Genomic DNA, 15,263 nt, shown 5'->3' with positions numbered 1-15,263 from the left:
CCTGTCCTTTTAGGGTCTTCATAAGATAATTTGTTGTACCTTCTCTTCCCATTTAACCTGGATATTAATTATTACAATATTTCAGGTAATACAGAAAGTTTATTTCAACAATCTCAGTTATCTCTGCAACAACCTTTCACGTTATATGTTAGCCTCATTATCTGGTTTCCCTGCACATGACTTAGGTTTTATATTATCATATTTTATATTATTATTTCACCATATATAAGCATGGTATATTCCATGTTTGGTCATGGCTTTAGGAGTTTCTGTTGGTATTGCTTATTATTATGGTCATATTTAGTAATTTAATTATGAGATTAACACACAATGTTAAGTAGTTTAAACTTTATCAATTGAAATGTTTACTACATGAATATAAATAGATAACCATATAAGATATGAATGCATATTTAAAATATGTGTTTGCTTTATGTTCTATTTTTTATATATTCTAAACATCTTTGAATCTTGATCTGATTGATAATTGTTTCACTTAATATGTATGATCAACCTGTCGATGTTAGGCACTAAGTAACATTTTGCATTGTTCATATACTTTTTGGGCATGATTCCGTAGTAATGGGATATTTTTATCTTATGATGGACTCACCATCTTGCCGCTAAATATGAGGCATGTTTTTTAGCGCATAGGTAATATACTTCTCAGTCAGGTTAGTAAACAGTGATTTTGGGCTCTGATATTAAAGGCCAATACTTTATATTTTATATCAGGGCTACTGACTGGTACGTCAGTATGTGATAAATGATTTTAACTAAATATTATTCTTAGCTCGCAGTATATGCTGCCTGATGAATTTTGTTATTCAAGTTGATGGATAATGTGTGGAGAAGCTTCAATACTGAAAATATGTACATAATTTATGATATATATTCAATTTTTTATCATTTTTATTGGTGATAAACCATGCAATTTTATTTGCAATGTATTCGCATGCTTGAGTTCTGGCATTGGTAGTTTCTAAGAACTCTGGCTCTTTTAAATTTTGGTATCATTATAGTCCTAATTGCCTAATTATTGTTTTAATAGATTGTCTAATTGAAATCTGCTTTTGTATATAAGAGAATGGTTTCCTTTGTCTAGTTGTAACCTGATGAAGCGCACCTGAGTGTGCGTGAAAGCGCTCGTTTCACATTAAACTTTTTTACTTTTCGTGGTGGTTCCTTGCAGTTTTTGTTCATGATGGGTACCTGTGTGTTGAATTTATTACTCCCGTTTTATGCTGATTTATACTAAGGGAATTACTTAACTTCATTCTCTTTCAGGTTGCCACCAAATAACCTAGAGTTACACAGGGTTTTCCTACATAGAGATCAGTTTTGCAAAGTGTGCAATAAGACATTGATACTCTTATGAAAGTAATCAGGGCAATTTTCATGAATAGTAGAAGAGTATTTTAAATTTAGTGAAGGTGCACAACTGACAACTGCAGCAACAACACTAAACACAGAATGTGGTCTAAGTTCACAGCTGTAAAAGAGGCAATGCTCACTTGTGGCAAATATCCTGGCAAAACATACAGTTTTCTAAAATGAAAGGTGTAGGAAATGTTTTCCTGCTGTGAAGGATTGTCAGACTTGAAAGGTTTGGAGAATACAATTATGTGCAGTTTTTAGATGTGGTATGAGTGCATGTCTGAGATAGACTGGCATCCTCTCCAGGCCTGATTTTTCTGCCTTGGCCTACTTAGTACCAGGAATGTGCTCCAGCTTCCATGGAACCCTGAACTGGACTAAGTGGGTAAATGGAGCATGACTGAATGAGCACAGCAATGTAATGCTGATTTACAGTTTTTGTAATAAGGTAATGTATTTTGGTGAAATATCTTCAGAATATAGTTTCAAAATGGATAAATGACACTATTCTGAAAGTTAGTAATAAGACAAAGTAGAAATGTGACAACAGCAAAAGAATATTAAAATATTGTAATGACATGCAGTTTTAGAATATGGCAAGTCTCGGAAACAAAATAAGATAAGTATGTATAATACTGCACTATGGTAGGATAGGTCCCTGTTAGATATCAACTACCAAAACTGTCAACCTTCAGAACATCAAATACAAAAGATCAAGTGTTCAGAAGGTCAACAAATGCTGGTATGCGGTATCCAAGATCTTCTCTTTTCCACTGTAGTGCAGTTCCAGAGTTGGTATATGTAATTAGCAGAGGGTGTGGGGTGCTTGTCCCGCCAACAAAAAATTTGCTTTATGCATTTTGTGCTGCTGTTTGATATTCCAAACATTCTTTGTTGTCCAATTGATGTTTCGAATGTCGACCATTTGTGTAGTTGACATTCTGACATATATCCATAGTAGAATATGATATACTATTCAGTGTAGGAACTGCTAACAACTTCTGAATACAACTGCATGCTCCTTTCTAATGCAGTACTGCAAATCTTCAATGTACTCCAGAACTGCTACCTTTATTCCATATATACATCTCTGTCATATTTCAAGCTTAAGTATTTTTGACTCTATTTTATCAGATCTGTACAGCAATCTGAAATTAAGTTAGCTCAGATAGTGATACTCTGTAAGTCAAAAAGCAACAGGCTTCTGAAAAAAAAAACAGTGCTCAGTGTGTGGAAAGAGAAAGATTTTTTTTTTTGTATAAGTAAGAGAAGAACACTGACCAATTCACTATTCATGCTATGATTATGCATTCTGCCAAAGGTATGAAGAATAAACTGAGTGGTATATTTTGTATTGTCTGAAGCCCACTGATGTTAGAAGTGGTGACCAAAGTAACAAGGAAAAAGACTTTACAGTCTTTTTGTCCAAATAATTTAGGTTCTCTAGACTCTAAGACATGGAATCTGTTATTCTTAAAACAGTCTCCTAACTGCTATATTTTTATGGCAATAGCTTCTCCCTGTTCTCTGAAAATGTTGACATCTCCGGACATCTAAATGACAGAATCTGGTAAACCAAGAAATTTCCATGGGCGAACAAGGATTTGGGGAGTAGTTGTATCCACCATCAAGCCAAACAGCAAACAGTTATGGACCTCAGTATGGCTTGATGTATTTACCATCTATTTTTGTGAAACCAAGAGAGTACTTTGTTAAAGTCACTGCTCAGGATATGAGTAAGTCAGGTAATGTATCACTGTGTTGACCTTAAGTGGCTGAGAGACAGACTGGTAATAAGTTCATGAATTTTCCATTCGAGGTTGTTAATAATGTGGGAAGCAGAAATGGGTGTAAAATGAGCCACACCAAAACGTTTGAAAAAAAAAAAAAAAAAAGAGTTTCTTTTAACAGTGGTCCAAAAAGTTGCACTTTGTGGTTATTACAAAAAGTTCCACAGGTATAATGTGTATGTTATTATTGGCCAATATTTATTTTCATTTTCTTCTATGCTGATAGCTGCTGCTGACCTCACCAAAAGTTTGTAGAATGATTCATACTGCAGTACAATGTGTGCTCAAAGATGCATTGCACAGTACATCTGAGGTACTACGTGGACATGTACTGTTTTTTTTAACAAAAACACTTGTTAGCAAAGGCAGTAGGCCAGAAGTTACTATCTTGCCATTATGTTCAGAGTGTATGATAGAGACATTTGTATCTACTAAGTAGATTGAGAAAGCTGTATTTTTATAGATGAGAAGCTTGATATTGATAGATTTAGCAGTTACCTCCTGTTATTTCAGCTGAGATCTAGAGTTGACCTAACTAAGTATGACAACAGTTTCTTGCTTGTAAGTTATTTTTCCTTCAGATCTGGAGCTGATATGTTAAATTTTGATTAATGTAATTGTTTAATGAAGTGCTTGAGTGAGAATGTTAAATGTAGCTGAAGAGACTTATTTTAAACATCTCTTACTTTGTAGCTTCCTGTTGTGGGCCCAGATTTATTTTTTTTTCTATTGCATGTAAGGACCACATATCCTACATAATTTATTCATAATTTACTTCATGGGCTGGGAGTCCTGTTTATCTAAAATCACTCCCCCATAATAAAAGGAATTCCACTTCAGATTCACTTTTTTGACTAATTCTAGTGGAATTCACAAAAAAAATGTTGCATCATAGAAGAGGAGCCAATGTGTTTCATGATTAATATTTTTAATTTAAAGTGAAAAGGCTACAAAGATTATCATTGTTTGTAAGATAAAGGAAACGATGGGAAGCACAAGTTCCAGTGATAAGTACAAACCCAAACTACTCAACCTGTTTTGCTCACTCTTTTATAGCAAAACGTGCTGGTTCCTGTTTAATGCAGCAAGTGTTTCCACAAGGATGCTGCCATGTTCAAATTCGAATACTTTAAACCAAAATTTATTTATCTAGTTGCTATTTGGGAACCTCCAGACAGTGGCAGAAAGTTCATCATTGCTGATATTTTAAGTCAATGATCTGGACAATCATTAAAAACTTTTCATTCTTTGAAAGTAAGCTTTGGATATAAGAAAGTGCAGTACCTTAATGCTACTGTTTCTACCTCCATGCTTCCAAAAAGTGCCACAGATGGTTCTACTTTTGTCTCACAATGTGAAAAGCAATTTTCCAGGGAAAGCATAACCATAGAACATAACAATATTCAACATTTTATAACACCACAAATATGTGAGTAAAATATTGGTGCCAAGCAGCATATAAAACCTTTAGATTCCCATAACACAGAACACTTCCACCCAGTTTTATTAAGTGTCTTCTGGTATACAGATCACTTGCGCTTACAGTTGTTTCCTCAAATATTTTGGAAAATGCTTCAACTTCATTGTTTTGGATTGCAGCATAATATCTGCAAAATACCAAGTATGTATCTATAAGTCCACAGAAACATTACAAAATTTATCATGCACTAATAATTTTTCAGCAGCTTAGAATGTAAACATTTTTTATAAGAAAACTGATGAAATACAAATGAAGATTTAATGTGTAAGTTTTTGTTTGTTTCCAAATCTCTAGAAGTTTGGAATGTGATTTATGTTGATAGATACCTAGTAAACTAGGAAACATCATCAGACTCTAAGAAAGACCATCTTGGGCTCTACTTCTGAATCAAAGGCTGTGGTTAGGTACACAAATGTAACCCCATTAAGTCACCTTCTTCTCTCTGCCCTTGAGCAGTGCAACTACTATGCGTGTGTAGTTACCTGCTCTAAGTTCATAAACTGTGACGACCCTAACAATGAATCCTACTGGAAGAAAACAACTCCACGGATCGCTAAAGCACAGTTATCTCATATAGTATACTAATAATAGACAGATACTTGTAAATTGTTTTAAGGCTTCCTAGTTTTAAGTACAGGGACTAATGTAGATACTTTACAAATGGACTGAACGGTGAGGCTGGACTCTCATATCAATGATTTGGGTCAGCAATGCTATACGGAAAATCGCTACCTTCTAACCAAATGATCTGCAGTATTTTCAAGATTGAGAAGCTTATGCCTGTCAAGCAGAAAAAGCTTACCTGCAAAAAGGCCACTTGAGAAGGACTGGCATTATGCATAGATGAACTAGGCAATGGCCAAGGGCACCAAGTTGTGGGCTTGTTCTAAAAGAAAGTGCTCCCACAGCATAGCAAGGGCTGTAGATCGGCAATGCTTCAGTTAAGGTGAGATGACGTTGAAACATTGTGAGGTCACAGGAGTAGAGACATGACCTCACAATGTTCAAATGCAAGTGTGAAGTTGTGAAAGTCCCTGAAGAAAGTTTTCTTTTGATGCATAGTCAAACAAATTATAAATCAGGGATGGTTCATAGATTTCTGGGCAGCGATCGAAGAGAGATGCACCAGGCTCATTGAGTTAAGTAGTAGTCTCATTTTTGAAGTAATTCTGGCAGTGATCAACCAGATACTCACGTTTTCTTTGGCAGTAGTCCTGGATTTTTGATTTGTGTGGTGGGTAGTTGATGAGAGAGACTGGCACGGCAATATATGTGTTAATACTGTCTTTACAATAATGCTGGCACTGATCAACCTGAAAAATTTTCACAATATTTTCTGTTTTTTGGGATTTGTGTGGAGCAACTTTTTTGGAATACTTTAAGGTTAGTAACTTGTTTGTGTGGACTGTGGTGGAGGTAAAATAATTTTACATAGCCATTAGCTGTTGTGGCTATAACTGCTTGTGGGGGTGGGGCTGGGTGGATGAAAGCAACTAACCCAGTATCTGGCTTTGCAGGACTAGGGGGCATTTGTGAGAAGTAAGACGGACTATCTAACTGGACACCTGGTATATGCAGACAGTAGGAATAATTGCTGTGGCTGTCTTCTGTACATTAAAATGACTAGCCATCTGCTGTTGTTTGTTCAGTACTTTGGCATTGCACAATAAATGTGATGATGTGAAGCAACCTGCAGTATTTTAATGTGTGCCATCTGTTTGTTTGGAACATGGATGAAATACATTACAGGGACATCCTCAAAGAAGTGGCTATAACTGCTTGGTGGAGGTTGCCTGGATGAAAGTAATTGACCCTGTTGTCATTTGCTCGGTTTAGCAGTCATCTCTAAAAAAATTGGAGGGGGGGGGTGGTAAATGCATTGCAGAATACCCAGAACTTTATAACTTCTGGGGTCTGATGGCCTCCATATACCAAGGCTGTATATGTGGATTTTGACATGGGCTCTGCCTTGAACCCCACGTAGTCTAAAACCAGCTCTTCTCATAGGTTTACATAGAAGGTTGCTGTATTTGTGTGTGTATGGGGATGGGAACAATGTCATTATTTCTCTAACATTCCACCCAAACCTCCAAGGTCACTATATTTTGTGTTGGGCAGGGAACAATGTGGTTGTTTACTTTAACTTTCCTCGCAAACTTCACATGGATGCATGTGGGGTCACTATAGCTTTTACAGGAGCACTGTATTGTTTCTAGAAGTAACTAGTTGAAAACATTAATGTAATCATTTTTTTTCCATTTTCCTCACAGTCAAACATCTGATGCATATACAGGTGGCTATCTTTTGTGGGAGTGTAAGCGTGCTGTTTATATAAGTTGGCAGCAAATATGTTCTGTTGTTTGTTATGTTTTGTCTCAGTCTGACTTCAGAAGGATACAAAGGAGGTGACTGTCTTTTGGGGGTGGAAATGAAGGAAGCATACTGTATGCAAATATGACAGCAGTTGCTCGACAAATGACTATACATTTGTGCATTGAGTTTTAATCTCAATTTAAACCCATGTAGGGTACAGAAGAAGTGATCCGCTATTTTGAGGTGGGGGGTATGGGGCAGGTACTATTCCCAGATATGATATATGTAACCTCACAGGCATTTGTCTTCTCGTTTTATTATGAAATGATGTTTGGACAGCTTTGACCATTAAAACTTGGATATAACTTATTTCTTCCTTGAAATAAATAATTATGATTACATTTATTTTCCATACTCATGATTTTTGTTTAAGCCATCATTGAATAAAATAGTTGGAAAAAAATGTTCTAAAAAATGCACCCCAGAATATCTATAACCCCATGGCTTCTGGGCGAGTAGTAGTACCCAGACTTCTAGTTCACTTTAGTTATTTTAGGATAGTCTTGATCAGTTAAGGTGTGCCAAAAGGATGCATGAAAAAGACTGAATTTCTTTCATAGGTTCATACATGTGTACTAGGCTAATGGCCCTGGAGCCTTTACAAGCCGAGCCCAAAAAAAATTGCCCAGGCACCATGCCCCTATCCAGTAGGGCAACTGGAATGATCCCTGGAGTGAATTTTCTGTTACCCATCCACTCGTCAAGATTTCTCTTGAAGAGGGCCAGTGAAGTGCTCTGCTTGACATGGATGGGAAGCTTATTCTAGAGTATGGGCAGTCTTTGGGAGATGAACCTGTCCCTTCAGGATGTTCTGTTAATTGATGCCAAACTAGGTTTGTGGCTGAGCAAGCTTTTTTCTCTCTTAAAAACAGTGATGGAAACCTGAAACTAGCTGTAGAAATGGAAAGGAGTCAAACCTGTAGGTCAGCATTGTATGCTTTTTTGCATTGCTTAATTTGCCCTGTTAAGGCAACAAGCACAGACAGCTTGCAGTGAGTGATATGCTGTTTGTGCTTAACTTATACGTTTTTTTTTAATTACTGTTGACCATTGCATCTTACATTTACATGCAGCTGTCTCCATTAAACTACCACTGCTGAAAGTGTGACTGACTTTAGTGGTTAGGTTTTGGTTAACTTGTTGCAAAAGTAAACTCTTTTCATTTTACAATCTGTTGTTTTGAAGTTTGGGTTTTTTCTGTAAGTACAGTTTTGAAATGCCGGCGCTGATCACCTGTGTTTCAGTGTTTGTGCATCTTAATACAGCAACATGTACTCAACTACACACACACATACACACACACACACACACAATTATTTGCCTGTACATTTTCTTGAGTGTAACAAGGTAGAAAGAATAATGGAAAGCAGTAACGAAATTCTTCCAAAGAAAACATAGTTGCCTTTTTTATGAAGTCTTTAAAATCTTTAATGGAGAAAATCAGGTAGAAAAACATGAGGAAGAAAAGAAATAAAAAGAAGCTCGTGTTCTTGAAGAAGGACACAGAAATCTACATTTTTAACAAAATGAAATGTAACTAATTAATAAATTCACTTCCACACTGAGAGCAGATGGCACACTGTGGTAATATGACCAAAACATATACATAATTGCTGAACATAATGTGTGCTTTTTAACTTTTTGCATTAAGTAGCCCTCTGCATAAGTACACTTTTGAAAGCATCTCTGCCACTATGTGGCAGGACCAGCTCATACAGCTGTAGATGATTACCTACAAGCAGTGAACTAAATATGGCACATTTAAATACTCAGTGGCTCGATGCATTGGGCACACAGGGTAGACAGGAATCAGGGTACACTGCTCATCATTTCACAAATCCTTTAATACTTTCATTAAGTAGGTAAGTTAACTTATACACAATTGTTTACATAGATAACCTAAAAACAACAATCACAAAAAAGACACACACATTTGTACAAGGTGTGGTGCCCCACCACTGGACTAGTAATCAAGGAGCCACAATCCTCACCACTGGCACCAGTTGGAGATGTACATTGGGAGGATGATAGGTACACACACACAGTATTTCCAATTGCAGCTCTCTGCATCAAGTGCAATTTCCCTTAAGAGCAAACAGAGACCATAGTCAGTCTGGGGCTGGTTTCTCTCTCTTTCTCCAGATCCCCAATAAGACTCCCCACTGGTACAGCTATAGAGTTGAGATCTCAGCTGAATGACCAAGCCAAGACCTCCAGCACCCTCTCTGTCTAACCAGTGCTTCATACCCCTGCCCAAGTAGCTGACACACACACACACACTCTTGGACATTTGTTTTACATGCACACACACCTGGGAAAGGCTGGCACAGGTTTAATAGCTATGCTCCCTTCTGCCCAAACTATAAGATAGTTTTTACTGCCACAAGTTACTCCTTATCAGCTACTTTAATGCTCTTCTAAGGGTACCCACTATACTGAGTGATATTAATATTAACACAAATGGTAGTTTGACCAAGAGCAAGGTCATTAGGAGTGTCCCACACAGTGTCACCAAATAAATATGCAAGTACTCTCAAAACTTAAATATATCTACACAGATCAGCCACAATGAGAGGTTTAAATATATTTAATAATAAATAATAAAAGAACAAGACAATACTAAGTATATATTCACAGTGACATCAGAGTTCAAAACTTCAGGAAATATTTAGGACAACATTGCAGGACAGTCTCAGATAAATAAAGAAAAACATCTAAACTAAGCTTCACTATATTCCTGACTGAATTTAAGAGCATTACTATAACCTACAAATGTATTAATAGAACAAGGCAGATGTGTGGTGAATGGATCTTCTAGTTGTCAGGTCCAAGACAGAATACAGAATGCTCTGTCTCACTAAGAAACTTCTCAAAATAATATCTCAAACATTACTGCTGGGATAGCTTGGAGAATGACATAATTTCTTTTGTCATTTGACTTCTAGTCCCCAGGCCCAAAACAACCATTGATGGCAGCTGGTAGCATTTAGCATCTACCTGTAAAAATACAAAGACCTCAGATTGTTGGCAGATGCTGGAAGTCATAAAACAATTGCATTTATTCACATTTCACAACTAGTAATTAGTTCACCCTAAAGACAGTACAAAAAGCTCCTCTGTACATTGTGTCTCTTCCAGCATAGAAAACTGAAAGTTACCATCTTTTATGGCCTAGGCATGAAGTAATTTAATTTCAGTTATTTTTCTGAAGTTTAGGCTCCTGTATTCCAATTTCCACGGTTAAAATATATACATTTAAATAGTTGCAATAGTGCGTGTACATTTCTGTTCTCCTCCAGTAGAGCACACTGTGGTTAAATTTCAAACACAAACACTTTATAAAATACCTTTTCAACTCACATATCTGTACAAACCAATTTGATATACACATGACATACAGTTCTAATACAGTTGTAACACAAGCATTTTATATAAGGTATGTTGATATTCACAAATGACATATAATTATTTACAAAATTCTAGCTAGCTGTGCTGGCAATATCTGCTTTTGTGACATAAGGCGACAATGACAGTATTGAATATACTGTATTGAGAAAGCATACTACAATCTCTGCTTCGGGTGTTATTCGGAAATATTGAGCCCAATTGTGCAGAGCTGGTACACGATCTGCACTGCATACCACAGACATGTTTGATTTACAAAGAAGCTAGTGCACACAGAGGTAAGACCATACCCTAACACAGAGTGTATGGAGATGAGGTCCTTCAAGCATTGTCTGTGATTCACAAATGTGTGATCTGCAGGTACACTGAAAAGCTGGGTCAGGAATTTATGGCCCTGCAGCCAAAGACTGTTAGACACATTCCACAGAGCTCTGCATCTGATGTGTCAGTAGTGTAGCTGTGTTGCTCAGCATAACATAGCTAAGCAACTTGGTCACTATTACTAATTTACTAAGTGTACACATAAATATTTATTTTTTCAAAGAGAGGGAATGGGTTCTCCCAATGGGCAGTTCAGTGCATACTCCTTCAACTACATTTGGCTTGCCTACAGTGCAGTAATGTGCTAGAGCTCACACCGGTGGGAGTAGTCAATCCAGTGGATACCCTCTATCAGCATAGGATGCTAGTGGGCTTTTGTCTCACATAATGGGCAGTGTGCTGTTTTTATTATGAAGCTCTTTTGCCCTTGACCATGAATGAGAGCACAATGCAGGTCTCTAAATGTTTTGGTTACAACAAGCAGCATATAACTGCTAATATTGCCACAGACAGGGACAACTACATGTGTAGTCTCCACACCCACAAGGTAGTACTGCTCTGTTTGTCTGTACTGGACTCACACAGGTAAACAGCACTACATAGGGCAGGGACAGGGTACAAATGTCACCGACATCTGTGGACATTGCTTGGAATATTTCAGATACCACCATAGCAGGTGGTGCCCATAATGTCCCTAGTTTACTTTTACAGGTGTCTGGTACTGCTACAATATTGAATAGCAATGCTTAGCATATCACATTTCCTCCCTTTCAGCTGAAGAGGATTTTTTGTATATTTACATAAGATAAAATTGCATCTCAGTGGCTAGTTCTGATATGAACTTTAAACTATTATCAGTAACTTTATAGGTTCATAGGTTGGTACTAGGTTATCGGCCCTAAGGCCTATGCAAGCCTAGCCATAACAATTCCCTGGAAATTTCTTCCCACAATATTTACTTCTCTGGGCCCCTGTCTAGCAGGGCGACTGACATGATCCCCGGGGTGAATTTCCTATCTCCCATCCAATCATCAAGGTTCCTTTTGAAGAGGGCCAATGAGGCGCCCTGCTTGACATGTATGGGCAGTCTATTCCAGAGTATGGGGAGTCTCTGGGTCAGGAACCTATCCCTCCAGCATGTTTTGTTCATTGTGATGATAAGGTTTAGATCCCTGGAGCGTGTGGCTCTGAGGGATTGGGAATTCTTTAAGTGGAGCATGTCCAACAGCTCAGGGTTTGACATGGCCTTGTATGTTAAGCAGAGATCGCCTCTGAGTAGACGATATGCCACAGAGTATAGCTAGAGTTTTTTTAGATGGTCAGCATATGGCACCTGCTTTAGGCCTATGATTCTTTTAGTGAGGTATTTCTGTGTCCTTTCCAGCTGTTGCAGATGTCTTGTGAGGTGCATACCAAATGGGGCATTATACTCTATAATGGGTCTAATGAGGGATGAGTACAGTGGGACAATTACCTCTTTTTTTTCTGGATGAAATGCCCTTAGTGATGAGGTGTGCCATATAGAAGGATTTCTTGACTGTTGTGGCGATGTGGTTATCAAAAGTGAGACCACTGTCCACTTGTGTCCCTAGGTCTCTCATCACACTTTCGATGTTTAGTGTCCTGCCACCTATGTGGTAGTTCATGGGTGCATGTTTTTTTCCAAAGGGGATAACTATACATTTCTTGGCATTAAGCTTGAGCCCATGGCTCTGGCACAAGGCATCTGTTTCTGCAAGGCCCTTTTGTAGAATATCCACATCATTTGGGGATTTTATAATGGCTCCCAGTTTGCAGTCATCTGCAAACTTTGTTAGCCAGAGTCCCTTAGTGTTGGCTTGTACTTCAGAGAAGTAGATGCCAAACAAGAGTGGTCCCAGGACTGAACCCTGAGGTACTTCACTTGTCACTTGTCTGGAGCTGGATTCGGAGTCTGCTACTTTTACAGTCTGGGTTCTGTCAGTAAGCTGGTTGGCAACCCATCAAGTGACGTAGGGATTTATGTCCAGCTTAGTAAGTTTATCTAACCCGTAAGCAGCAAATAATCTTCTCAGTTTATTGACTATAACTTGTGATATGTCTTCAGACATGTGAAACTCTTTCAACCATTTTCAATATGCATTTCGCCCATCCATAAACATACTATTCTTGAATGGTCTTATGAAATTAATAGGCTGTCTTTTTCAGCATTTTCCTCAAAATTCCCATGTATGCATAGATGCCTGCTTAGTTACTGATTATCCCAAGTGGCATGACAAACTCTTTTATACTTGATTTCACCATATAACTTTGGTCAGCAGTGAAACGTTTGTGCCAGTACCAGTGTCTAACTCTTCTACCATTCTAATATTCTACAATGTACCTTTGGTTTCTCATAGGATACAACACTTCTGCAAAGTTCAGCTCTTTCTTGTGATATATTTTTAAGCTTCTATCCTCTCTAAAAGTCAATCTTACATATGTTTAACACTCTAGAGATTTCCTTGTCTGTTCTAGTTACACATATCATTTCTGTTCTCACTGGTATTATCTAGGGTCTATATTGTATTATGGCACGCTTACAAAAGTGAATATAATTAATCAGAACAGCAATTTTTTCCAAGGGGAAAAAAAAATCGCTGTTCCAAAATAAAAAATGAAAAAAAACCCCTGAAAAACATTACATAATGTGGGGGGGCTTCGCCCTCCACACCCCTGACATGGGGGCTGTGCCCCCCACACCCCCCTACTTAAATATACCAACTCTGAGATTGCACTACAGTGCTAAAAATGGCAAAGTAACAAAAGTGGCCAAGTAAATTCTTTCCCAGGGAAAGAATTTGCTGAAAAGCTGCTTCGCTATTTTGCCTTTTCATTCTTTTTGGTTCGATCAAGACACATTTGACAACCTGCATCTGTGATCATGCAGTAGGAACCCATTATTTATACTAACATTTTACTTTCCTTGCAGTACTCTATCTGTAGTTTCTGGTAATATTATTGTCATAAGACCATCAGCATTGTCATGTGCCTTTAACATCTTATGTTCAGTCTGGCAAGCCTAGTCTAATAAGATTATTGTTCATCTCTAGATATGTCTGGATATGTGCTGTCACTAAACAGTCTTTAAGAAAGGTTTTAATATTTTTCAATGCTTCAGAAAGCAGTCAGTCTGTACAAAGCTGCTATGGGCAGTCTAGGTGAGGATAGAAAAAAGTGTCCTCAGAGCTACAGAATTGTAGCTAACAGTCCTTTGCTGCAGTTAATATTGCACCACAGATACCAGTAGGATTCCATCATAGTCTATGTACGTGTAAGTGACCTGAGATGTACTTCCCTATAATATATGAAGAGAGACATTATGGAGCTGTCAGGCTGGTATGAGTCTAGCATTGAGCAGCACATTACCATCACTGAGGATGATGCCACAGTATGAGCAAACGATTATTAATTTTAGCAATTAGCTGTCTTTCTGGTGTCATTCGAAGGGGATCCAATGTTTGTCAGCATGGGAGAACATGTCTTACAGACCACATTGCTTTGAATATTAGCTAAAATTTTATCCACCCCCATAGTGCCTTTTTTTAGGCAATGCCAAATTGACAAACCTGCTGACAGCAGAATCAACTCAACTGAACCTCAAGGTGTTACTGCTCAATGCCAGGAGCCTAAATAAATAAAAAAAAATATTCTCTCTCCAATTTCTACTCACACTTGAGAATATAGACATCTGTGCAGTTACCAAGACATGGCTTAAAGAGGCAGAGTGTACCCTGGCAGTGCAAAGGTTTCAGTGCCTTCCACAGTTTTAGACCAGTAGCTGCACAGACAAGGGCTACAGATGAAGTTGTCTCAATACACATCAGTAGTAAGCCTAATTCTAGGCTGGTTAAACAGGATGACAGTCTGAAGTTCCTCCACATGCAGAGCATCGTAGATAAAATCCCTTACCATATCCTAGCCAGTTATTGGTCACTATCCATGTCCCAATAAGCTTACAATGTATGCTTGGACCTATTGGAGACACCATCTAAGCTAGCATCATACTCATAGGAGACTTTAACTTTTCCCTCTATAGATTGGGAATCCTATGTGGTCTCATATTTACAGGCACAAAGATTCCTGGACTTTTTTAATATAAACACCCGTGACCAAATAGTGAATACACCCACTAGACGCTCTGATATACTGGACCTCATACTCATAAATATGGGAAAATGCTGCACCCCCCAATGTCTCATCCTCCCTATAAGTTCTGACTATAAAGCTCTATCTTTCAAAATCAAAATCAGTTTCATAACCCCAGTAAAACCAGTAACAATTAGGAATTTTGCCAAGACAAACTATATTTTTTAAGTGATGGTTTGTCAAAATTGAATGCCCCTCCAAACCCTGAAAACACAGCAGCCTATGCTGAATTGTTCTCAGAAACTCTGTACAACCATGACAATGGCTGCACAGTGGCTGCTGTACCTACCAGAAGTAAGCCCAAAACTAGCCCCAGAAATAAACTGCCCTAGTGGCATCCCAAATTAAAC

This window comes from Protopterus annectens, chromosome 2.part1 (genome assembly GCF_019279795.1).
Source record: "Protopterus annectens isolate FY-2018-M chromosome 2.part1, PAN1.0, whole genome shotgun sequence".
Taxonomy (NCBI): Eukaryota; Metazoa; Chordata; order Ceratodontiformes; family Protopteridae; genus Protopterus; species Protopterus annectens.
The sequence above is the reverse complement of the archived record's forward strand: the minus strand, read 5'-3'. Positions refer to the sequence as shown.